This window comes from Zingiber officinale, chromosome 1A, assembly GCF_018446385.1.
Source record: "Zingiber officinale cultivar Zhangliang chromosome 1A, Zo_v1.1, whole genome shotgun sequence".
In the NCBI taxonomy this organism is placed as follows: Eukaryota; Viridiplantae; Streptophyta; class Magnoliopsida; order Zingiberales; family Zingiberaceae; genus Zingiber; species Zingiber officinale.
In genome coordinates, this window is record NC_055987.1 from 157,187,531 (window position 1) to 157,213,994 (window position 26,464).

The 26,464-nt window shown below is 40.5% G+C and overlaps 1 pseudogene; it reads left to right on the forward strand.

Annotated features, from left to right (window-relative positions):
- The first annotated feature begins 1,468 nt into the window (after positions 1–1,468).
- LOC122005632 overlaps positions 1,469–26,464 on the forward strand; it is a 65,493-nt pseudogene continuing 40,497 nt past the window's right edge.

The window sequence follows — 26,464 nt, forward strand, 5'->3', positions numbered from 1 at the left end:
CAGGCCGCTTCAATGAAACACTTATGAATCCAAGATGGTATCCATGGCCGAAACAGAACCAACCATGAGAACCTAAAGTAGGTGAGATAGATCTCTGTGTGGGTGTAATTGTCTCAGTATACACCAACAGCTGAGCAGTTCAAGACATCACGTTCACTGCGCAGCCTAGTATACTCGATAGCATTTCACTACGGAAGGTTCAAAGCCACAAGCTACCTCTCCCGATGCAGTGACTTATCGATTGGACTCTTGTAAAATGTCAGTATGCATACACGCATTGTATTAATTTCTATTCATGTGGGGGATTGTTGGATATTGGGGCCTTAAATGGACCAAAACGATTTAGAGGAAGGAAGCCATCAATTGTTGAAAGTCGTAATTGACTTCAAAATTAAATCTACCATTCGCGTAGATAGATTTAGACTATTAATTTGCTCAAAACCGATTAAGGGTGAATGAGAAATTAATGTTTAAAGTCAGCCCAAAATAACATTTATTATTCATTAATAAAGTGAATGGGAGAATAGTCCCACATCGGAAATTCTCGATGTGTATTCTCTACTTATTAATGAAGATGTGTTAATGGAGTTAACACAAAAATAAAAGGACAGGTTACCCCTTAGCCCAGGGCGAGCAGGTGCTCGCACCTGTGAGCCCGCCACCCGCGCAATGGGCGCTTTGTAGGCGCACTTTGCACTTAATTTATGCTCCAGGTGACATTGCAGTGCCTACGTGGCACTCGGGTGACGTGGCAGCACCTATGCGGCATCCTCGTGGGCAAAGGGAGATGACTGGACAGTTGACTTAGGGAATGGATGGCTACCGTTGATCAACGTTGATCAAATAGGTATGATGGATCACTTGTGATGCGATCTAGAGCGTTGGATCGCAAAGAGTAACGATCTGACGGCTTGGGATGAGACTTGATCTGAAGCATCGAATCAATGGATCCAGATCCGATGGCCGATGACAATAGGCGGGATTTGAGGGTCACAACTCCTCAGATCTGATGGATGAGATTGAAGTGGGCTTGGTGAAGGGTTACAACCCTTCAGAATGGATGATCTAGATCGATCCAGCCCAAGGAACACATCCACTCACCCAAAGGACAATCAACCTCTTCATTCAGTATAAATAGAACCCTCCAGATGATGGAAAATTCACTCAATTCACTCAATCCTCTCTTCTCTTCCTCAAGCATTCATCTCATCTTGTGCATTCAAGAGTCCAAGAAGTCTACTAGAAGGTTCGCTGGTCTCGGAAGTCGGAGTACTACGATTCCGAGACGTTCGTCGTCGTTGTATCTTGGGAACGAATTGCAACAATCCGTTAAGCACCGTAGCGGAGCAATATCGTTTATGGAGATAGTGTCGAACACTAGCCTCGACGATCAGTTTGCATACTCCAGAAGCTACCCGAGGATTAACAGAAGTAGCTATGAAATTGTAGCTTTTACAACAAGTTAGGCATGATATACTTTCATATCAGGCTCAACGTAAGTCTAATAGGATTCATATCAGACCCATGTTGAGATTTTTTTAACCAGTTGTTCTAATAACATTTTAATACATTCAGAAAATCCAAAATAAGTAATGGAGGGTATCATTAGAGTTATTGCAGTCTTAGAAATCCACAAAATTTAAAATGGGTTCAATCGGACTTGTCTAGATCCATCAATGGTGAAGCCGAAGTGTCGTTCTTCTCTTGTGTTGCATCTGAGTTCGTGGAGCCATTTGTCGGAGTGGGGGCATCGAGGGTCCGTGATCTGTTTGAGAAGGAAAAAAGCAAAGGCACCGTGCATTGTATTCATTGATGAAATTGATGTTGTGGGAAGACAGAGAGGTGAAGGGCTTGGTGGCGGTAATGATGAAAGGGTGCATACTATCAATCAGCTTTTGACGGAGATGTTCTCAGGGAATAGTGGAGTGATTGTCTTGGCAGCGACTAACAGACCAGATGTTCTTGATTCAGCTTTGCTTCAACCCGGAAGGTTTGATCGACAAAGTCACAGTGGATAGGCCTTATGTAGATGGCAAAGTGAGAATACTACAGTGAGTTAGTAGAAATGGATGCTAATTTTCATTGAGATTTTTCTATAATGATGGCAAAAGGTGAATACGCTCGTCTGTAGCGGTTCCGCCAATCCGTCTCAGGGTCAATACGGAGGAAGTAAATCACGGACGACTACTAGCCTTTAGAATAGTAACTAGTACATAAGGGAGACATTTATCGATATTTTTCTATAATATTTCATATTATACTTGTTATTGATTATTCAATAAACCACATTTTTCAAATATAAAAGGTACTTTACGTATCTGATTTATAGAAAGTTAGCAATCTTAAAGCATACCATGAAATAGAAGCTGAAATTATGTGATGTTTTGTTATCAGTAAGATTGTTTTTCATCAGAACTTTTTAAGTTTGTATCATTGCATATGAATATATTATGGAAGGTGATACTAGTTTTTGTTTAACTGTATAATTTCACATTTCAGTAATTCAATCTTATTAGTGCATAAAGTATTGATGGAAAATGAAGTTCTTGTTTTGGTCTATGCATCAATTATTATCTAATTTTTTGTTACATTATATGGATAATTAAGTGTTATATCATGTGGTTTGTCCAATTTGATGTGCTCTTTTATTTAGTTAAGTGACCCCATGAACTAAGAATTGATAAACTACTGAACCTCAATATAAAATTAATTTATACTTTAAGGTCTCAGTTATTTATCTTCTGGTGTAGCCATGTTAAAAATGGCTACCTTGTTTTGGAATTTGGACTAATGCAACTTTGATTATCAGAACTGAAGGGTGAAGATATTGTGCTTCATTGTAAATTATTCTTGTTCATTGGCGAATCTAGGATGCATTAATTCTGGACTATTATGCAAATTGCAAAAGGCTTGAAAAGAGAACTTTTTTTTTTAATAGAACCTTATTCATGTTAATTATCCCATTATTTGATGAAAAATTGACTATAATTCCTCTAGTATAGGCTAATGTAAATTCCTTGTTTAGATGATTTTCTTATGCTCTTGAGATGGTGCTGTGTTAAATGTTGGTAATGGAACGTGGGAATGTCGGCTATCTATGATGTCCACGTTATCTATATTTTCACGAGACAATTTACTTATATACCCCTTAATAGTCTCATTATATAATGCGTCCAAGTCTATCATCGAAGGAGTGGAAGGAAGAAAAGTTAGAAAAGAAAGAATATCCATTAGGCGACAGGATTTGATTTGTGAAATCGTCGAAAAGCAATCGATGACATCATCGGGGCAAGGATGATTGTGGTCCAGTGCCGGAAAGGACCAGCGATCGCCCTAATAGACTGGAAATTAGCCTTCGTGGCTAACAACTATGTCTATCGTAGTTGCATGGAGAAACTGGGCGGTGTGGGTGGCATGCGGCAAAGAAAGCAGAGAAAAAAAGGAAACTTGATGACGAAGTTACCTTTGCTGGAAACAATGTGTCCAAGAAAACCCACCGAAAGTAATTAGAATGCGCATTTGCTAAACTTCGCATAGAGATGTTCTCGCCGTAGCGTCTCCAAAATTATGCGAAGATGTCGCCTGTGTTCCTCCTCAGATCGAGAATATATCAAAATATCGTCAATGAACACGATGACGAACTAATTCAGGTACTCAAGGAATACCCTGTTCATCAGATCCATGAATACAGCTGGAGCATTGGTAAGCCCAAATGGCATTACCAAGAACTCATAATGACCATAACGAGTGTGAAATACTGTCTTCGGAATATCTGCATCTCTAATCCTGAGCTGATGATAGCCTGAGTGCAAATCAATCTTAGAATATACACAGGTGTTCTTCAGCTGATCAAATAAATCCTCTATACGTGGTAATGGATATTTGTTCTTATAGCCATCGCATTCAGCTATCGGTAATCAATACATAATCTCAGTGATCCATCTTTCTTCTTAACGAAGAGTACTGGTGCTCCCCACGGAGAAACACCGGGACGGATAAATCCTCTGTCCAACAGCTCCCTGCAACTGAACCTTCAGCTCCTCTAACTCCTTTGGTGCCATACGATAAGGGGTCTTGGATACCGATGTGGTTCCCGGAACCAACTCAATCGTAAACTTGACTTGCCTATTAGGAGGCAAACCGGGGAGTTCATCAGGGAACACATCTGGAAATTCTCGAACAATAGAAACATCCGAAAGCTGAGGTAATGCATCCGAACCAGCTTTAACCATGGACAGCAAATATCCCTAACAACCTTGTGCCAATAATCTCCTCGCTTGTATTGTTGATATGACTGTTATCCCATCACCCCTGGTCCTAATGAATGCCCATGATGGAAGATCGGGAGGTCGAAATGTGACTACTCTCACCTGCAGTTGACTGTGGCGTGGTTCATGGCCAGCCAATCCATGCCCAATATAATATCAAATTCTATCATTTCTAATACCTGCAGATCCACCATAAGAGTCTGACCATTGAAGTCTAAAGGACAACCCCTGACTTCCAGACTGATACCTAGTATCTCACCAGATGGTAGAGATACTGTCAACCCTTGAGTCCGACAAGTAGGCAGTCTCCCGATTTTACCCAGAAATACCCGAGATATGAATGAATGAGAACTACCAGTATCTATCAATAGATCTGTAGTGAAAGTATAAACTGAAATAGTACCTCGAAAAATCGATCCTTCAGCTCACTGTGCCTCCTCCCGTATGACAGCATAAACGTGACCCACCTCTGAGCTCGGTTGTGGCATCCTTGGCGTGGTCTGCGATGGAATCGGAGGTGCAGGAACCGACTGCTGATACTGAGACTGAGGCTGCTGCTGGTATGCTCGGTAGGGCTGAGGTGGATAAACATCCTGCTGTACTGGAAATGCATGATGAGAAGACACTGCGGCAGAATACTGTGTAGTCACTGGTTCCTGACCCTTCACATGATATATCTGGCCCTGAGAAGGCGGTGGTCGCTGCTGACGTAGGGCACTCTGAGTCTTCTGATATCTTCTCTGTGGTCGTGACTGTGAGGGTTGTTCCCCCTGAGATGTGACGTTAGGAGTCTCCAACTGTACTTTCAGGGTACAATTCCGACTCCCATGGCCTGGAAGTTTACAGTAGAAACATATAGAATGATCTAACGGGCAGTTATTCCTGGTGTGACTCTTGGAACCACACTGAAAACACGTGATTCCCCCAAAGTCCTTCTAGTCACCACGAGAGGGTCGAGAACCTCCATCCACCGTTCGCCCAGTCTTCTGAGGCCGAGAAGATCCTCCGGAAGGAGCCCAAGAACCCTGGCTCCTATTTCCTCTCTTCTGAGACAGCTGTTTTGAATTACCTTTCTCTAGAGACACCTGTTGCTGTGTCATCTCGATAAACAGTGCACGATCAACACCTCCCGGTAGGAACTACCTGGAAAACCTGAAATTCGGATCCGAATGTATGTAGTAAGGCCCTGAGTAAACTGATGCATCCGATCGTAATCCTGTGCCACTAGCTGAGGACAAAATTCAGCCAACCTACTGAACTCTGCATTGTACTCCAATACTGAACGATCGCCCTGCTTGAGGTTCAGAAACTCTTGGCGGGGAGCAAGACAAAAGGTAGTAGGAAAATATTGTCTCTCGAAAGCATCACGAAACATTAACCATGTGATGTGTTGCTCCCCGAAGATCGTCTTCTACATATCCCACCATGTGATCGCCTGATCTCGGAGGTGATATGCAATCAATTCCACTTTCTCTTCATCTGTACAGCTCATGTACCCGAAAGTGCTTTCCAAATTCTTCAACCAACTACGAGCAACCCAAGGGTCAGCTCCGCCCGGGTATAAAGTAACTCTATCCTTGACGGACCTCGCCAACAATGGTATATGAGTTCTATCCCGCATCCAATCAGTAGTAGCAGGTGCATGTTCCACTGATGGTATCACAAAAGGAATCCCCTGTGTCTGAAATCCCTGATCTCTCACAGGTGGTACTATCGAAGGGATCTCCTGAGGCTGACATCCCTGAACTCTATGAGGAGTCGGATGGGCCTGTCCTTGACTAACCGTCTCAACATCAGTTGGATCCCTAGAAGAATCCGCCTCCTAAGTCACTGGTTCTGGTTCCCCAGCCTCGATGGGTTGTTTCCGTGGTCATCTCAGACCACGACGAGAATCGGCTGCTAACCGACCTCGTCTCATACCTGATAGCAACAACTAATAAGTACTACCAACAATTTTATAATTATACTTATAAAACTTACAACCTATAACTTGGAGGTGTTCCGCCACTGCCTGGTCCCAAATCCCAAAAAGCCACTTCGAGGAATTAAACCACGAAAAATCCAAAACTTGTGAAATAGGCATCGTAACCTAGCTCTGATACCAATAAATTGTCACGCCCCGAGAGTAAGGTTGTCCAACGAAAATCGGACAGCACCTCCCATGTAGCGGTGACAAATGAACCAGTATACATAGCTAACAGGTATAACATATACAAAATAAAGCTTATGTAAGGCTAAACTATGGCTTAGCTAAACAGGTATAACAAGTAAGCATATAACAGCATAATCAAGAATCACATAAAAATAGCGTATGTACGGATGGTCACTCCCGTCCACCCCTCAAGTACCATGACCCCAGTATGGATGAGAGATCGGGTCAATGACAGACTGTACACCCTCCAGCTACCACTACTCTCGAGTGGCCGAGAGGACAGTTGCATAGTAGTTGAATAGCCACGTCTGCGACGGGGGTCCCTGCTGCCCCCGACTCCAGCTATCACTTCCCAATGAGTGTGCGAGCGGGGGGGGGGGGGGGGACGACAAGACATGCGGCACGCTCCAAGCTACCACTACCCATGAGTAGTCGAGCGTGCGGCCCAAGCTAATGACCGTCTCAAACACAAGGGAGCCAAGGTCATCGGCGATGCATGCAATGATATGATGCGAACAATGCAACAGTCATCATATATACAGAAATCAGGTATGCTACATGAAGTCGCATGCTCAATACAAAGCATAAATAAACAGTAGTCCAAACAGGTAACATGATATCATAATTATCAGGGATCACAATGGGAAACTGTATAGATATGAATGTGAGCATCTCGAAGATTGAGTGGATAAAGTATCAAGCACAAGACATAATACGAGTGGAGTCAAGGTAAAATTCTACTTTATCCGAACTACTCATGCACCAAGAACAATAACTAAAGAATCAAGTCAAGAAGTACTCGCCACTAAATGTAGACTGAATCTGATGTCCACTTCGTCCTGACACCCGCCTCGATCAAAGTCTTGTGTCAACATATCAGCTTTAACAAATCCAATACACGAGACAGAATAATTAATCTAGGCTCATTCATTACTCAAATAAAATTCAAACTAATCTACTCAAAACCCATTCCAAAACTCTAATTTTAAACTACCACTATTAGGGTTACAAGCCATAGTTTAGCCCCTAATACTACTGAACAACCACAGTATAAGCTTTAACAGATGTCTACCTTACCTTAGAGCAACCAAATCGCTTCTGCTAGCCTCTGCCCGAAAATGAAATCGCCGGCACAAGCATAGTGGTGTTGTTCACTACCACAAATCCAGCACCCCACCCTCTACGAAGCAAGAACATTAGAAACGCCTCTAATCAGTACCACGCCTAGATCCACAAATCGAGCTACCACATAACTACAACCATACACAATCACTTCAATCGACACCAAAATCCCTACTGAAATCTAACCCTTTAAACTTCATGCTTACAACCGAAGCTAAAGGTGACTCACCCAGTGACTCACGGCCGGAAATCCCACTGTTGAGGATGCCCTACCGGCGATGTATGCTACTGGAGATTCTACCCGAGTCCTGCACCGAGAGGCACTACTAAGAAACAGCTCACGTTACCCTAATTCTCCCTATTGACCTCAAATCGCAGATCCAAAACAATAAATCCCTAATCGAGACAAACCATACCTCAATACCTTGATGCCTGAAGTCTCCACCGTCGACGAAGAGAATTCGACGGAATCAGCTTGGCCCTAAGCTCGGGAAAACGAGTCAGCTACCTGGAGCATAAACCCTCCCACTCTGGAGCTCTGGAACAAGAGATCTCACTCCAGCATCCACAGATCTCGGCTCTCCTTCCCTAACCGAGGATGCTCTGCGCGCGGTGTTTCAAAGGCAGACTCCACTGGTGAGACCCCCGATAGCGCACAGAGGAAGTCGGAGACTCGCCTTTTGCGACCCGGTGCCGGCGATCGGGCACGACGTGTGTCGGAGTTGAGACCCTCGGCAAAGTCGGGGAAAAGTGGTGAGAGATCGGCGAAGTCAGAGGAAAGAGGTACGGTAAGGTTAGGGCACTGTTGCCCTACTTATATAAGTAGGGTTTCCCTTAATTCCCTATTAAGCCCCTTCAATGATGATTACCATTACCTCTTTGGACTTAAACATTTTATCTGCTTAAACTCTACCCAACAACCTCCAAATAAATCGGGAAAAATATCCAAAAATCCCCATAAATCATTATGGGTTATTCTCCTATAATCCTTAAATGTAATAATTTTTTTTTTTGTCGTATCTCACACGTTCAGTGCCGGCGGCAACATATTAGATGAATTGACGATCAACTTTGTCCTCCTACTCATTGGAAGCCCAAGCATTACTAGACGATTGGACCAGAGCGGAGAAAAGAATCCAAAGAATATAACTTTCAGATTACGAAGTTGAAGATTTGGATACTGAAGGAACAAATACGACAGGAACAGGAAATGAAAGTGAGTAAAAATGTAATAGAATAAAAATGTAAAAGAACTACGTGGGCTTTGATTCCCCGTAAATGGATACATAGGTAACTTAAATAAGTGCAAGTCCTTTTCCCAATAAATATTAATTTGTAATTTCTAATTTGTAATTTATAATTTTTTTAACATAATAATTTTGAACCGTGATGAATCGTGACGAACCATGAACCATAATCGTCTTAGGCAGTTAAGATTAAAGGTCAACCTATCTGAAATCGTCGAACCGACGATTCTAAAGTGTATTCAAATCATCAATTCCGAATCTTGATCAGGTCTAAGTGCGGCAAAGAAAGCGGAGAAAAAAAAAAGGAAAACTTCACGAGGAAGCACAGTGGTTTGTGAGTATTTTTTTTTAAAATCAAATAGAGAAAACTAACGGTTTTTTTACTTTTGCATGGCTGAGTTCTGTTGATAAGAGGAATACAAAATTAAAAAAAAAAAAAAAAACGTGAGCGGCTGGCTTCACGTAAATAAACAGTAGAAAACATATATATAATTTTTTTTTTCTAATGACCGATTAGTTTAAGCCAAATGGATTTGAATTAGATGGTCTAATTAGACGACTAGGTCACAGTCTAAATTAAATCATTAATCAGTTTAATTAAATCAGTTTAATTTAAATCATAATTAATTTGAGTTAAATTTGATCAAATGATCAGATTTATTCTAATAGATCATACTTAAACTAATAAATATTAGTTTGACCAAACAGATCTGATTTTGATCAATAAGTTTGAGATTAACTGAAATGAGCTTAGATCAAATAATAACATAATATAGGTACAAAAAATTTCTATCCAATTAGATTAGTTCTAACGAGAACAATGGACCAAGCGTAGGATTTAGATTCCCGATTGACTAGTCCAATGGGTCAGTCAACTTAGACTCATAAAAATCGAGAAGATTTTTTTAAAATTTATTATATTGATTCAATGCCTGTATAAATTGAATTAAGTTAGTTTTGTACTGATTACTCGGTTTTGTACTGACTTGTTTAATTTCAATTTTTCAGATGACACGGATGATTATCATATTAACTCATCGCGAAATGTGGCAGAACCAACTCAGGGAGAAAATTCAAAAGATAGAGTATAACTATGCTTATGGAGTCAATGGACACGTTAGACGGCTTGATGAACTATTTTAGAAATTTGAACGAGAATAGTTTTTAGTCCTAGACAGTTATAGGTTCTGGGCTTTGATGCGTTCATTACCAGAGTATCCTAAAGTGATAGCAGACTATGTTTAAGGGTGTCATCAAGGACGTGTCACATATTTAGAATTATGTAAGGAACTACTTCATCATACGACTAAAGAGGATCCTAAAGAGTCCGAAGAGGACGCGGAAATGTTTGACGAAAATCCAGAAGAGAATTCGATTGTGGATTTGATGGAGATTCTGAAGCTATCCCACTTGAGATTACCCCAAATGAGTCCAAGTTAAAAAGGATTATGTTAGTCACTGTTCTAGTGTTTGTCATAATGGGAGTGATGTTAGTCTATCTAGTTTATTAGAATTCTGTTATTGTTATTATCATTATATATAAATAATATTAGTCCATTTAATCTATGTTAGTTTATTATATATTAACAATATACAACATATTTTTATATTAATTATAAGTTCATTCATATGTTTATTTATGCAGTTTTATCTACCTGATAAATGATTAGTTCATTTTATTAAATGATTAGTTCATTTAATTAAAGAAATCATAACATAATAAATTATTAGTTTGTTTATTAGGATGCATGTAATAGAATTGATCAATATTGATTTGATTGGTCATATAAATGATGAGTGAAAATATAGTTATCACTTAATTTTATAAACCAACTCAAATTAATATTGAGTTAATCATAAATTGTATGCATATAAATTACACTGAATACTAAATAATGTGTTTATTTATAATAGATTATAACAACTAAAAATATTATAGCTGAACTCAACAAGGGTGAAAAACTTAATGGGAATAACTATAAGATCTGGCGCCTCAGGATAAAGTATGTATTTGAGGAACAAGAAGTTCTAGAGGCTATAAATCAGGTTATGGTATAACCTGTAGATGGTCCCACTACACAGAATAGACGAGATCTTGATGCCTATAAGGCATGGAGGAAAAAAAAACTCTACTTCAAAGGGCATATTGATTAGTTCAATGGTAGATGACCTAGCTTTTGAGTATAAATCATATCTTTCAGCTCATGCAGTATGGATAACTCTTAAAGAGAAATACAGTGGAGTAAGTCTGAGTAAGATTCAACAGTTGACGATCAAATTTAACAACTACAAGAAGCGTTCGAATGTTTCGATGATTCAACACCTCAAGGAGATGTCGAACATGATTCGGGAGCTTAAAATTGTTGGTCATGAATTGACCGATGAACAACAGGTTCAAGCAGTTATTCGTTCCCTTCTAGATTCTTGGAAGACTATGAAGCAGGCACTAATTCATAGTGAGAGTATCAAGACTTTCACTGATGTCTCACATCATATAGAATTGGAGGCGGAGAAAGTTGAATCCGTAAGGATTTCTGGACAAGCCTATGTGGCTGTCGATTCTGTTGGATCATCTAGATCTATGAAAAAAAAATCAAGAAAGGAATGGGAAAGAAGAAACCTAAAAGTAAGTTGACTTGTTTTAACTACTGAGGGTCACTTCGCTCGGGAGTGCACTGAGCTGAAAAAGATAAATCTAAATGTGTCTTCTTTTCTTGAGCATTTTGTTGCTAGTTCAGTGTTGTTAGTTGATTCTTATCCTTTATGGATTATAAATTTGGGAGGAACCAACCATATAGCTCAAGAGCGAGTTACATTTGTTGAGTACCATCGGGTACCAGCTGGAACAAATGGATCTATGTAGGAAATAATGCAAGAGTTGAAGTTAAAGAAGTCGACACTTATAAACTCAACCTCCATGGTGGTAGTGTTTTGTTTCTACATGATGTCCTGTATGCTCCTGAAATTCGACATAATCTTGTTTCTGTTACATGTCTTATTAATTTAGGGTATTGTATTAATTTTTACAGCCAATATGTTTAACTTAAGATTGTCTCAATGTCAATTGGATATAGTTTTTTAACAAATAATTTTATGGTTCTTAATGTAAAACCAAATTGTCAATTCTACTATTGAAGCTTATTTTTCAAACATTGCTCTAACTAGTGGTGCAAGTATAATTGATGAGGTATGACATGCTAGATTAGTGTAGGAAATGAGAACGTGGGAGCATGCCCACGTTCCCCACTACTCTTAATGGAAAAGTCCATTATACCCTTGCGTTATTTCCCTTTATAAGGGGTGCGTCCAAGGTTCATTCGGCAAAGAGCAATAAGTGTGATGAGAAAAGGAAAGATTTTTCACACGACGGTGAAAAGAGACATAGAGAGAGGGAAGAACATCTGAGGCTGTGGTATTTGGTTCGTGAAATTATGAAGAGCTTTCCGATCCTGTGATCGTTCTTCCGACAACGAGTCTTGTAGTCGCCGATTACAGATTGTGAGAGATCTCTGTAAGCACTTACCATTTTAATTCATGCATTTATAATTATCAACAATGGTATCAGAGCCAAGTTATTTCTAAATGCTTAAGACGAATTATGAAACCACTGTTCGGATATTTTCTATATCGCTTTGCCATTTCTCATCACTGTTTTGCACGACTAATATGTTGTATCATACAAAGACCGGCGACAGGGTTGCTGGTAGTTGTCGCTCACTAGGGATAGGGTCGTTGGTAAGAGTCATCGCCAACGTTAGCATAGCTGCTCGACAATGCACTGTGCCAAGTTTGAAAAATCGCGACTGTGTAGCGATTTCCATCAGAGCAAAGCTCGAGCCGCAAGGATATGCCGGCGATGACATTCTGTGGCCTGCGATGGTGTCTCGGCTGGTTGGCGATACGCTGGTGGTTGGGACAGGCAAAGCAGGTGCTGGCAACGTCATCGGGCCTAAAGTCGACCGGCGTTCAATGTTGGAGAGGACTGGCGACCACCCGAGTAGGCCAGAGATCGACCTATGTGGCCAGCGACCGTGTCTGTCGCGGTTGCATGGTGGCATGCACAGCGTGTGGACATGGGCAGCGTGCGGCAGAGAAATAGTGAGGCGAAGAAAACGTGAACACGAAGTACAGTAACGTGAGGAAAAGTTTGATTTAAATAAATCAAATAAAAAAACAAAATTTTTAGTTTCGAATGGTTTTTCATGCAAAATTGTTTTAACACATATGTTATATATATATATATATATATATATATATTATGCATGTTAGAATTAATTAAAATTAGGATTATTGGTCCAATTTTAATTAATTATGTTGGTTTAACCAAATTAATTTGGTCCAATTAAATTATTAGTTGGTTTAAACCAGGTTGATTCAAATTGGAATCAATTTAGGTTGATTAATTAGGCATGGACCAAATATGATCAAATGACCAAATTTATTCTATTGGGTGAGATTTGATCAAATAATTAGATTTATTATAATTGGTTAGACTTAAACCAATGAGCATTGGTTTGATCAAACGAACCTGAGTTTGATCAATAAGTCTAAAATTAAGTGAAATAGACTTATCAAATAGTAACAGAACATAGGTAAAAAGATCTCTATCCAATTAGATCACTTCTAATTATGGATAATGGACTAAGCTTAGGATCTAGATTCCTAATCAACCGATCCAATTGGTCAGTCAACTTACACTCCTGAAAATCGAGAAGATTTATTTTTCTTGATTTATTATGTTGGTACTATGCCTGTATAAATTGAATTAAGCTAGTTTTGTACTGGTTAATCGATTTTGTACTCACTTATTTAATTTCAATTTTTCAGATGGCACAGACGATTACCATATTGACTCGTCGCGAAGTGCGACAAAATCAGCTCAATAAGGAAATTCAGGAGATAGAGTATAACTCTACTTATGGAGTCGACGGACACATTGGACGGCTTGATGATCTATTTTGGAAACTTAAGCAACAAGAGTTTCCAGTCCTAGATAATTATAGGATATGAGCTTTGATGCGTTCATTGCCAGAAAATCCTAAGATGATAGCAGACTATATTTGGGGGTGTCATCAAGGACGCATTACATATTCAGTATTATGTGAGGAACTACTTCACCATATGACTGAAGTGGATCCTGAAGAGTTCGAAGAGGACCTGGAAATGATTGAGGAGGATCCAGAGATGGATCCAATTGTGGATTCGATAGAGAATCTTGAAGCTGTCCTGCTTGAGATTACCCCAAATGAGTCCAGGCTGAAAGGGATAATGTTGGTCACTGCACTAGTGTCTGTCCTAGTGGGAGTGGTAGTAGTCTATCTAGTTTAGTAAAGTTTTGCTATTGTTATTGTCATTATGTATGAACAATATTAGTCCATTTCATTCATGTCAGTTAGTTATATGTTAACAATATGTAACATAATTTTATGTTAATGATATGTTCATTTATTTATGCTGTTTACTTGACATGATGCATGATTAGTTCATTTTTATTAAATGATCAGTTCATTTAATTAAAGTAATCATGATTTATTAAATGACCAGTTCATTTAATTAAATAAATTATGATATTATAAATTATTAGTTCATTGGTTGGGATGTATGTAATAGAATTAATCAATATTGATTTGATTGGGCATACAAATGATGAGTGAAAATATTGTTGTCACTTGATTTTGTAAACCAACTCAAATTAATATTGAGTCAATCATAAATTGCATGCATATGATTTACACTGAATACTAAATAATGTGTTTATTTATGATAGATTATGGCAACCAAAAACATTATAGTTGAACTCAACAAGGGTGAAAAAGTTAATGGGGATAACTATAAGATCTGGCACCTCAGAATACAATATGTAGTTGAGGAACAAGAAGTTCTGGAGGCTGTAAATCAAGTTATGGTAGAATCTGTAGATGGTCCCACTGCACAACACAGACGAAATTTTAATGCATATAAGGCATGGAAGAAAAAGGACTCCACTGCAAAGGGCATATTGATTAGTTCAATGGTAGACGACCTAGCTTTTGAGTATGAGTCATATCTTTCGGCTCATGCAGTTTGGGTAGCCCTTAAAGAAAAATACAATGGAGTAAGTATGAGCAAGCTTCATCAACTGACAATTAAGTTTGACAGCTATAAGAAGCGTCCGAATGTATCAATGGTTCAACACCTCAGGGAGATGTCGATAATGATTCGGGAGCTTAAAACTGTTGGTCATGAGTTAACCGATAAATAACAGATTCAAGCAGTTATTCGTTCACTTCCATATTCTTGGGAGACCATGAAGCATACCCTAACTCATAGTGAGAGCATCAAGACTTTCACTGACGTCTCACGCCATGTAGAATTAGAGGCGGAGAGAGTTGAATCTGGAAGGATTTTTGGACAAGCCTATGTGGCTGTAGGTTCTGCTGGATCATCTGGACCAATGAAAAAGAAATGGTTCAAGAAATGGAAGGGAAAGAAGAGGGAAGCTGCTGCTGTGGGACAAGACCCAAACAAGAAGATAGGAAAAAAGACTGGAATGAAACCTAAAAACAAGTTGACTTGTTTTAACTGTGGCTAAAAGGGTCACTTCGCTCAGGAGTACACTGAGCTGAAAAAGGTAAATTCCAGTGTGTCTTCTTTTTCTGAGCATTTTGTTGCTAGCTCAATGTTGTTAGCTGATTCTTATCCTTTGTGGATTATAGATTCGAGAGCAACCAACTATATATCTCGAGAGTGAGTTACATTTGTAGAGTACCGTCGGGTACCAGCTGGCAACAAGTGGATCTATGTGGGAAACAATGCAAGATTTGAAGTTAAAGGAGTTGGTACTTGCAAACTCAACCTTCGTGGTGGTAGAGTTTTGTTTCTACATGATGTCCTGTATGCTCCTAAAATTCGATGGAATCTTGTTTCCGTTATGTATCTTCTTGATTTTGGGTATTGTATTAATTTTTATAGTCGGTGTATTGAACTTAAGATTAACTCAGTGTCAATTGGACATGGTTTTTTAACAAATGGTTTTATGGTTCTTGATATAGAACCAGATGTCAATTATGTTATTGATGGTTGTTTTTCAAACATTGCTCTAACTAGTGATGCAGATATAACTGATGAGGTTTGGCATGCTAGATTAGGACATATAGGACAAGAATGTATGAATAGGTTGGCTAGAGAGGGTATATTGGGCACTTGGGCTAAGATTCAATTATCTATATGTGAGCATTGTCTTGCTGGAAAAGCAACTAGGAAACCATTTGGTAAGGCTATTAGATCTGAATCAACATTACAGTTAATTCATTCGGATATTTGTGGTCCGATAAATGTGAAGGATAGACATGGAGCTTCTTATTTCATTATATTTATTGATGATTTCTCTCGGTTCAGTCATGTGTATTTGATTTCTCACAAATTTAAAGCATTGGATTGCTTCATTCGTTATATGAACGAAGTTGAGAATCAAACAAAACATAAAGTTAAGACTTTACGCACTAGCCATGGAGGGGAATATTTATTTGATATGTTCAAGACAATATGTAATGACACAGGGATTATAAGATAGCTGATAATCCCTAGAACTCCACAGTAAAATGGGGTAGTTGAAAGAAGAAATAGGACTCTTCTTAAAATGGTTAGGTCTATGATGGCGCAAGCTAATTTTCCAATTTCCTATTCGGGAGATGCATTATTAATTGCAGCCTATATACTTAACAAAGTGTCTTTAAAGTCAGTTCCATCTACCCCATATGAACGTTGGGCAGATAGAAAATCATATTTAAGTAATCTGAGACTCTGGGGGTCAACTGCTTATGTTCATGATAGTTCTCACAAGTATGGAAAACTGAGACATAGGGGTAAGAAATGTATCTTTATAGGATATCATGAGATCTCTAAAGGTTATATTTTCATAGGTGAGCAACTAGATGGAACATCTCCGAAATAGACTCGAGAGATGTGACTTTTCTCGAAACAGAGTTCACAATCAGAGGTGATGTTGATAAAGATGTTCCTCTATTTGAGGAGAATGAGATATTATCAACAAGAGAGGTGTCAAAAGGAACACCTGAGTCTAGTCAACCGAGTGGGAGTGATATGCCGAGTCATGAGTTAACTTCTCAACAACCCAACCTACAAAGAAGTGTTCGTAAGATCAAACCTAAGAAGAGGTTTGATATTGAGAATGAGGCATTGATTACACTTCCAATTGACGACGACAAACCTTAATCCATTGAGGAAGCATTGGGATGTAGAGTTAGAGAAAAATGGAAAGTTGCAATGGTTGAAGAGATGAAGTCCATGATTCAGAATCATGTTTGGGACTTAGTCGATCTTCCTCTGAGCCGAAGAGCTATTGGGAATAAATGGATTCTCAAAATAAAGAGGAAAGCTGATGGATTGATTAACAGATACAAAGCTCATTTAGTTGTAAAAGAATATAACTAAATGGAGGGTATTGACTTTGAAGAGACATTTTCTCCCGTAGTAAAAGTTGTGTCAATATTGTGGCACATTATGACTTGGAATTACATCAAATGGATGTAAAAACCGCTTTCCTTAACAGTGATCTTGACAAAGAAATTTATATAGTTCAGCCAGAAGGTTTCATTGCTGAAGGCCAAGAGCAGAAAGTATGTAGACTTAGAAAATTTATAAATGGGCTAAAGCAAGTGTCAAGACAATGGAACATAAGATTTAACAAAGTCATTTTATCTCATGATTTTGAGATGATCAATGAGGATCATTGTGTTTTCCTAAAAAGGGAAAAAGGAAAGTATGTCATTTTATTATTATATATTGATGATATGTTGATAGCTGGAAATGACATAGGATATGTGAATGAAGTCAAGAAGTGATTGTCATCATAATTTGATATAATGGATATGGGAGAAGCTAAATACATCTTAGGAGTGAAGATCATAAGAGATCATTCTAAAAGACTTTTGGGTTTGTCACAAGAGTCTTATATAAATAAGATGTTATATCATTTCAGTATGTCAAATTGCAATGTAGAATATACACCTATTGTGACAGGTACTGTTTTGAGCAAGAGTATGTGTCCTAAAACTCCAGAGGAAATAGCTGAGATGAATAAAAAAGCATATGTCAGTGCTATTGGTAGTTTGATGTACACTATGTTTGTACATGTCCCGATATCAGCTATGTTATGGGCTTAGTCAGTTGCTTCCAGTCAAATCTGTTAGGATCTCTTCGTACGGCTAGAGAGGGGGGGTGTGAATAGCCGACCCCAATTGCTCGCGTTTCTTTCTACAAACTAGGGTTAGCGCAGCGGAAACTAAATGCAGAAAGAAAACAGGAGAAGAAATCAAACCTCTACGCAAGGATGTAACGAGGTTCGGAGATGAAACTCCTACTCCTCGGCGTGTCCGTAAGGTAGACGAACCCAATCAATCCGTCGGTGGATGAGTCCCCGGAAAACCGGCTAATAAAAACACTCCTTCTGAGTGGAGAAACCTCGCCACAGAAACTTCTTGCAACAGCAAGAAAAGAGTACAAGGAAAACAAGAAATAAAGTACAATACAAATGTAAACTTTCTTGCCTTCTCTTCGACTGGAAGAAGCAACCGCTTCCAAGTGCCTACAGCAGCAGGTGACCCAGCCGGAAGCTCACGCGAAGCTTCAAAGCAGCTCAACAAAGCTCAATAGCACACAAGAACGGGAAGAAGGAAGAAGAAGTTGGAGGCTCGCAGCAGCCCTCCTTTTATAACTTGCGAAGAAAACGAAGAAACACGAAGAAATCTGGCCGTTGTCGCATCGGCTGGTGCTGATCGATGCGTGGACCGATCGTCCATGTGGATCGGTCCATAGACCGATCCATTCCTCCTTCGCTGTTCCGTCCCCGATCGGTCCATGGACCGATCGGGAACCTCCTGATCGGTCCGGCCCCAGTTTGATCGGTCCCCGGACCGATCAGCCCCTCTGCGCCCGCCTCGCTCGGCTTCGATCGACTCCGATCGGTCACGGATCGATCAGTTAACACATATGCTATCGATGTGTTACGATCGGTCACCAGACCGATCAGAATATTCTCGGTATCACTGGATCGATCACCAGATCGATCCAGCTCATGGTTTTCGCCCAAACCAAGTCCAAACCAACATCCGGTCAATCTTGACCTGTTGGTACATTGCGCCTAGCATCCGGTCACTCCCTTGACCTGCTAGGACTCCCCGCTAAGTGTCCGGTCAATCCCTTTGACCCACTTAGACTTTTCTCTCCGTACCAAGTATCCGGTCACTCCTATGACCTACTTGGACTTCCCATCACCAGATGTCCGATCACCCTTGATCCATCTGGATTTTCCCTTGCCCGGCTTCACTCACCAGGACTTTCACCTAGCTTCACTCACTAGGGTTTTCACCTGGCTTCACTCACCAGGATTTCCACAACTGCCTGGCTTCACTCACCAGGACTTTCCAACTGCCTAACATCCCAGTTAGGACTTTCTCATTCACCTAGCTTCACTCACTAGGATTTTCACCTGGCTTCACTCACCAGGATTTTCCCGACTGCCTGGCTTCACTCACCAGGACTTTCACCTTCACCTAGCTTCACTCACTAGGATTTTCACCTGGCTTCACTCACCAGGATTTTCCGACTGCCTGGCTTCACTCACCAGGACTTTTTCCCATGCCAAACTCCCTGTTTGGACTTTCCCCGTGCCAAGCCTCCATACTTGGACTTTCCGCGTGCCAAGCTCCTGCTTGGACTTTTCCCCGTGCCAAGTCTCCGTACTTGGACTTTTCCAGTGCCAAGTCTCCATACTTGGACTTTTCGCGTGCCAAGCTCCCTGCTTGGACTTTTCCCGAATCAGGTCAACCAAGTCAACCTTGACTTACGGTTGCACCAATAATCTCCCAAACATCTATTCTTGTCCCATATCAAGAATAGAACTCTCTCACGAGTGTCAAACATCAACATGCAACTCAACTAGGTCAACCTTGACCTAAGGTTGCACCAACAATCTTCCCAAGTCAAACATCAAAATACAACTCGAGTCAAGTCACCTCGAGTCGGGTCAACCAGGTCAACCTTGACCTAAGGTTGCACCAACAATCTCCCCCTTTTTGATGTTTGACAAAACCCATAATCAAGTTAGGTTAACCTGATAACCTAACTTAGGTTTTCCAACCATCTTCCAATGTCCAATGTTCTTTCCTTGAACATTCTCTGAACATTCTCCCCTTAGGTTAACCCGATAACCTAACTTGGGTTCTCCAATAATTCTCCCCCTTTTTGACACACATCAAAAAGAATTCCAATGTTCTTCCTCGAACATTCCTTGACATTCTTCCCCTAGCTTAGGTTAACCCGATAACCTAACTTGGGTTCTCCAATAATTCTCCAATGAACACTCTCCCCTTTTTGACACATATCAAAAAGAAAAAGGAGAGTATCAAGGACAAGAGTTTCTTCCTAATGAAAGTCCCATACCTTTCATTGAAACTCTTAATTTCCCCCTTGATACTAAACTTAACAATCAACTTAGTGATAATCTCATATCACTAATCCTCAAAAGTCTTAAGGAGTAAAAACTCCCCCTTGACAATTAGTTAAGACTCCCCCTAAAGGTCAACTCCCCCTTGACCATTGCACCAACAATGTCTTTCAGAGTTCCAAACCTTTAGAAATCCAAAAAACACCACTTCCATAACTGAAATTTCAGACAACAGCTGAAAAATCAGAAATTTGGCACGCCCTGATCGGTCCCCAGACCGATCAGCCCTTCACCAGATCACTACTGGATCGGTCTGCAGACCGATCCACAATACTCTGGATCGGTCCGCAGACCGATCAGATCTTCCCTGGATCGACCGATCCAGCCACTGAAATCAGAACTTCTGATTTCCCCTTCCGGAAAATCAGAAACTCCTAATAAATTCAAGAAAATTCCAAAAATTACGAAACTTTGAGGATACATTCCTCATATCATACACTATCATGGAAAAATAGTTTTCTATGAAAATAACTTCCATTTTTCAATCTTGATACAAAGTTCAAAAAATTTTGAAATAGTTCAAGTTTAACTAAACTTTGTATCACAATGTTCAATGATGAATGCTATCACTAGAAAAGCTTCATCAAGGTTTTTCAAATCAATTTTAAAATGATTTTAAACCTTTTAATTTAGGACCACAATCTTAGGGCTATATGTACATGACTTGTACATAAGCTTTCCCTATGATCCCCCATTTCTTGAATTAGGCTAATCTAGGTACAAGAACTATGCACCTTGATCCTAACTCATGATCCTAATATCTCACACACATCTAAAGTGTATCAAACACATCCAAGTCAATTTTGATGTGAGATATGGGTTTAGGTCATCTTAGGCTAAGTTCTCATGCATTTTCTAAACACCAACTTGATCTCATTATCAAATTGTGTTTCTATCCTTAAATCAATTTAAATTGATCATTAATGCAAGAGATGATGACATGGCAAGAAATACTATCATAAATAAAAACATGTGCCAATGTCATGATGTCATGGCATAAAGTTTGAAACTTAAATAAAGCATGACATATAAACTAGCCTAAGCATTATCATGACATTTCAAATGATAATAAAACTAAACATGATGTCATGACATATGAGGGCAAACAATCATGGCAAGATTTAGCATAAATAAATATACCTAGATTACCTATCTAAGTATCCTTAACCACTTTGCTAACCTAAAATTTAACCCTTGATTGCCTTAAAATGCCAAAATCCTAATTTTGACACTTCTTGAACTCTAGATTAATTCATGCCACTTAAAGATCAAATTTATCCTCAAAACTTGGCATGTTTTATTTTTCCTCGAGAATTCTCTAGATTTTCCCAAATTGTGCCAATTAAAATCATTCTTTTCCATAATGGCACATTTTACTCTTCCAAGGAGTAAATGATAATTCTATTTCATTTTCAAAGGTTCACAAAACCTTGAAAATGCTCCTTGAGTGTCAATTTCCTCAAAGTTGGGTTAACTACCCTTCTAATCGGAGTTGACACTCTCTAACCCATCTATGAGGTAGAGAGGATGCTCCTAGGAACCCAATACCTATTTGAGCTCATTGGGTTCACTAAATATTCACTAGGGATGACTTCCCTAGTAACCCTCCTAATGACCCTCCTAGGCTTTGAAGCCTTGGTCATTTGGGACTCATCAAGATCAACTCTAGGGGTGACTCCCCTTGTGACCTTGGTGATGGTCTTCCTAGCCCTAGATTTTGTTTCATAATCGAATGGAACATTGTGATAAGTGGGCTTGACCACTTGGAACTTAGGTTTGTGACCCAAACCTTTCTTGTCCTTGGACATTGGTTTTTGACCCTTAAACCCTAGAGATGACTTCTCCAAGTTCTTAAGAGCCTTTTCCAAAGTATCAAGTCTTGACCTCAAGACTTGATTCTCCTTCTCTAATACCTCAATTTTTAATTTTTCATTTTTCCTTGAGGTATTCCTAGGCATGTGTCTAGTTGTTTTGGGATTCCTACCTAGGTTCTTCTTAGCCTTAGATGGATTAATTCTAGGGTTGGCTTTCCTAGTGTTATCCTTATCTAGACTCACATGTTTGGCACCTAAGCATGTGTATTGATTCCTATAATTAACATGCTTATCTTTTTTGACAATAGCAATAAGGCTACTAGCATGTGTCTTATTATTATTGCAATAATGTGCCTTAGAAATTACCTTAGGGTTTGCCTTAGCTCCCCCTATCGATGTGCTCGTCTTCTTGTCCTTGTGAGGTTGCCTCCCCCTCGGACATTGGCTCCGATAATGTCCCCTTCGCTTGCATTGGAAACACACCACGTGCTCCTTGCTCTTGCGTATCGGGACTCCGGCTTCCTTGATCTTTGGCGCCGGTGGAGTCTTCCTAACCCTCTTTGGACACTTACTCTTGTAATGTCCATACTCCCTACACTCAAAGCACATTATGTGTAATTTGCTAGAAACTAAATGGCTTGAGTTACCTAGAGTTAAGGATGGATGAACGCTCTCTCCTTCATCCCTTCCGGAGGTAGAAGCTGTTAGGATCTTGGATGGCTAGAGGGGGGTGAATAGCCTCTTCAAAAGCTAAAACTTAAAGATAAAACTCACACGAGTGGTTAGCGCAGCGGAAAACCAGTTAAGAACAGAATAAGAATAAGGGAAGAAACAAAGCAAACCACAGTGACTCAAGTGTTTACGAGGTTCGGGGATAACTTGCCCCTACTCCTCGGTGTCCGTAAGGTGGACAAGCCGATCTTCGGTAGATCAACCCCGGTGAACACCCGGCTATGAACTTTCTCCTTCTCGGTGGAGTGACCTCTCAACAAAAACTCAACAGGTATGTAGAATATAGCACAAGACTTACTGAGCTTGGTGACTTAGGAGAATCAAAATTAAGCTTACAGTCACGCGAAGGTCAGTGAAAGAGAGAGCAAGTCGAGACAGCCGCTTCTCAGCCCCGAGCGTCAAAGCTTTTGCACCGATCGACAGAGAGTTTTTTTTCTTCCCCAGAAAAACTTCTTTTTAACCCTCTCTTCAACCAGCCTTTTATGTCTCTGCCATCTCTGCCTTTCGCCCGCAACGGATCCCTGCCAAACTGCAGCAAATCTCTGCATCCAGCCATAGCATCGCCAATCACACTTCTTTCTCATCTGATCATCTGAGCTCACACCAATGGAATTCTGGTCTTCACTGGTGTCTCTGAGCTCCACCCAATCACCATGAGTTGAGCTGATCGATGCCAGATCACCGCCAGATCGCAGCCACGACTTTGCTGCTTTAACAGGTTTACAGTGGAACATAGCAAAAGTCTCTCTGGTATCCTCTACTAATGAAGCTCAATTTGAAATCAACCAATTGCAAATTACCAGTAACCTGCACCTCAAAATCTTGCAGCAGATGGTTAGAAATATTTAGGCAAAAGCAACTTTGAATCAGAAAGAATCGGAGAAAGTGCATGCAAAAGTATACGGATCGGTCCGCAGACCGATCCATACTCAAATCTCTTTTGCATGCACGTTCTCTGATTCTTTCCGATTCAAAGTTGCTTTTGCCTAAATATTTCTAACCATCTGCTGCAAGATTTTGAGGTGCAGGTTACTGGTAATTTGCAATTGGTTGATTTCAAATTGAGCTCATTCGGCGGACCGATCAGTAACAACACAGATGCTACTGGGTGTTTACTGATCGGTCCGTAGACCGATCAGGGCACACTTATTGTCACTGGCTCGGTCTGCCGACCGATCACCCGTGCCACTTGTGCCACTGGATCGGTCATCAGACCGATCCAAGGCTGTGATTTAAGAGGCAAGCTTCCAAGCTTGCTACCCTTAATCCTGACAGAGACCGAGCTACCGAGCTCTTCTCCGACTATACATGCCAAGTTTCCATACTTGACTTCCCAATACCGGATGTCCGATCACCCTTGATCCATCTGGATTTTCCTTGCCTTCACTCACCAGGACTTTCCAATTGCCCGGCTTCACTCACGGGACTTTCCAATTGCCCGGCTTCACTCACCGTGACTTTTCCATTTGCCTAGCTTCACTCACGGGACTTCTCCGTGCCAAGCTCCTTGCTCGGACTTTTCCCAATCAGATTAATCAGTCAACCAAGTCAACCCTGATTTGTCCGAGTTAATTCAATATCTGATTGAAACTTAAATCGTGTCAACATCAAAACAACATCCAGGTCGATTGTCAACAATCTCCCCCTTTTGTTGTTTGACAACACGATTTAAGTTTAGATCGAAATGCTTTCATATCCATATTTTTAGGGAAATCGGGATCCTCCCCTAAGACGGATATATCTCAAATATCTTCTCCCCTTTTCATATTGAGTTTACAATTCGTCTCTAAACTTCAAATACTCTCTCCCCCTTTGTCAAACACCGAAAAGGTATATACAAAAATATAAAAATATGAGGACTGACAAACACCTCCCCCTTAAACCCATATCATAATCCACAAAAAGAAGTAAGATATGATAGAACTCAAGCAATGTCATATACATAGCATGAAAAAGATATCATAGGAGTACAAAACGCATGAAAATAAACATAATGTCTAAAATAGCAACCATCCAGGACAGGCAATCAACATCGTATCTAGAATAAAGTAGCACAATCAACAATCAATCACATAATCAAAATCAACTCGCATCCTCATCATGAGGAGCAGTGTCATCAGCAACAGGATAAGAGAATCCCTGAGGGGGCACGCCGCTGCCTGAAGATGGATCGTCTGTAGAAGGCTGAGGTGGTGGGTGGCTGGCCATCCATCCCATAAACGCCTGATGAGTAGCCAGCTGATGTCTCTGTAGGGTCTCAAAGCGTCGGTCAATGTGGAGACGTAGACCAACGAACTCAGCAGCCACCATCTCCTCGTGGCGATCAAATCGGTCCTCCAACTCCGCGATCTGCCAGCGCAGATCTGGATCCGCCTCGACAAGTGCAGCTGGAGCAGGAGCACGAGCACCCTGTCGTGGGAGTGGTAACTCACCCAGTGCCCTCCCATCCATCCACCTAATGGTCCCATCCTGACTGAGGATGCCAGATTTGGAAAACGCACGCTTCCCAAGTCGACAATCCTGGCGAACCATCTTCACCAACCTCCCCTTAGAGACATCTATACCCAAAGTCTCGAGCCAATCAGTAATGACATGCCCATAAGGCATATAGACATTGTCGCCGCTTGGCGTGCTATGGAATACGATGGATGCATAGATATTGGACATGATATCAAAATCTAGACGCCGACGTAACCCGTAAAGCATCAGACAGTGATACGGGCGAATCTCTGCCAACGATTTAGTGGTGATCGGTAGAAGACATTGTGTGACCACTTTAAAAAGGATATAGTCAGGAGGAGAAAGGCTAAGGGCTGGAAATGTGGGAAAGTCGTCATCCAACTCATTTAATCCATCCTGTCTGGGGTGTCCAAAGAAATACTCATAGATTGAGTCAGGTGAGGCATCGAGAGGAGGAGGCACGGGGTCTGGCAAATCAGGGTAGAAAGAGAGCAACCCCGTACTTACACGACAAGCCAAATAACCCAAGAAGTCAATCATATTGAAATCAACGTTTTGCTTAGCCACTCGGGTTCTATAATTACCATCCAAAGTCTGATGAAGATTATTATAGAATTCCGAGACTAAGTCAAGGTTGATGTCTCTCTCCAAATATACCAAGGCGTCAAGTTTGTAGTAGGCGATAGTTTCGGTTATGGACGGACAAAATTCGTTCATGTACTTCTTATCAACCGACCTACACGGGAGCAACTTGAAAATCCTGTCCTTAAAGTTTTTCTCAAACTGTTGGTTCGGGAATCTCCCCGAACTGGATGGTTGAGGTCGGGAAGAGGTAGGAACCTTAGATTTGGACTTATCCGACTTAGAGGTACCCTCCCCTGCAGATTTCTTCCTAAGGATGGGAAATGGGACATGACCGGGGTACACATGGGAGCACAAGACCACAACAGATGAGTACCGACCCAAAAACGCAAATGCAGTGAGAACTAAATTAAAAAAAATGCTAAGGATGAATAGAATGGGAAGAGGAAGTTACCTTGGAGGCATTACTTCGTTCGTCGGAGAAAGAAACGAGGGTCGGCCGGCGCTGGGAAGAAGAAACGAGAGAAGCGGAGAGGTAGGGTTCGCGTGAGACGCCAAAGAATGGGAGGTTTTAAGAGGGT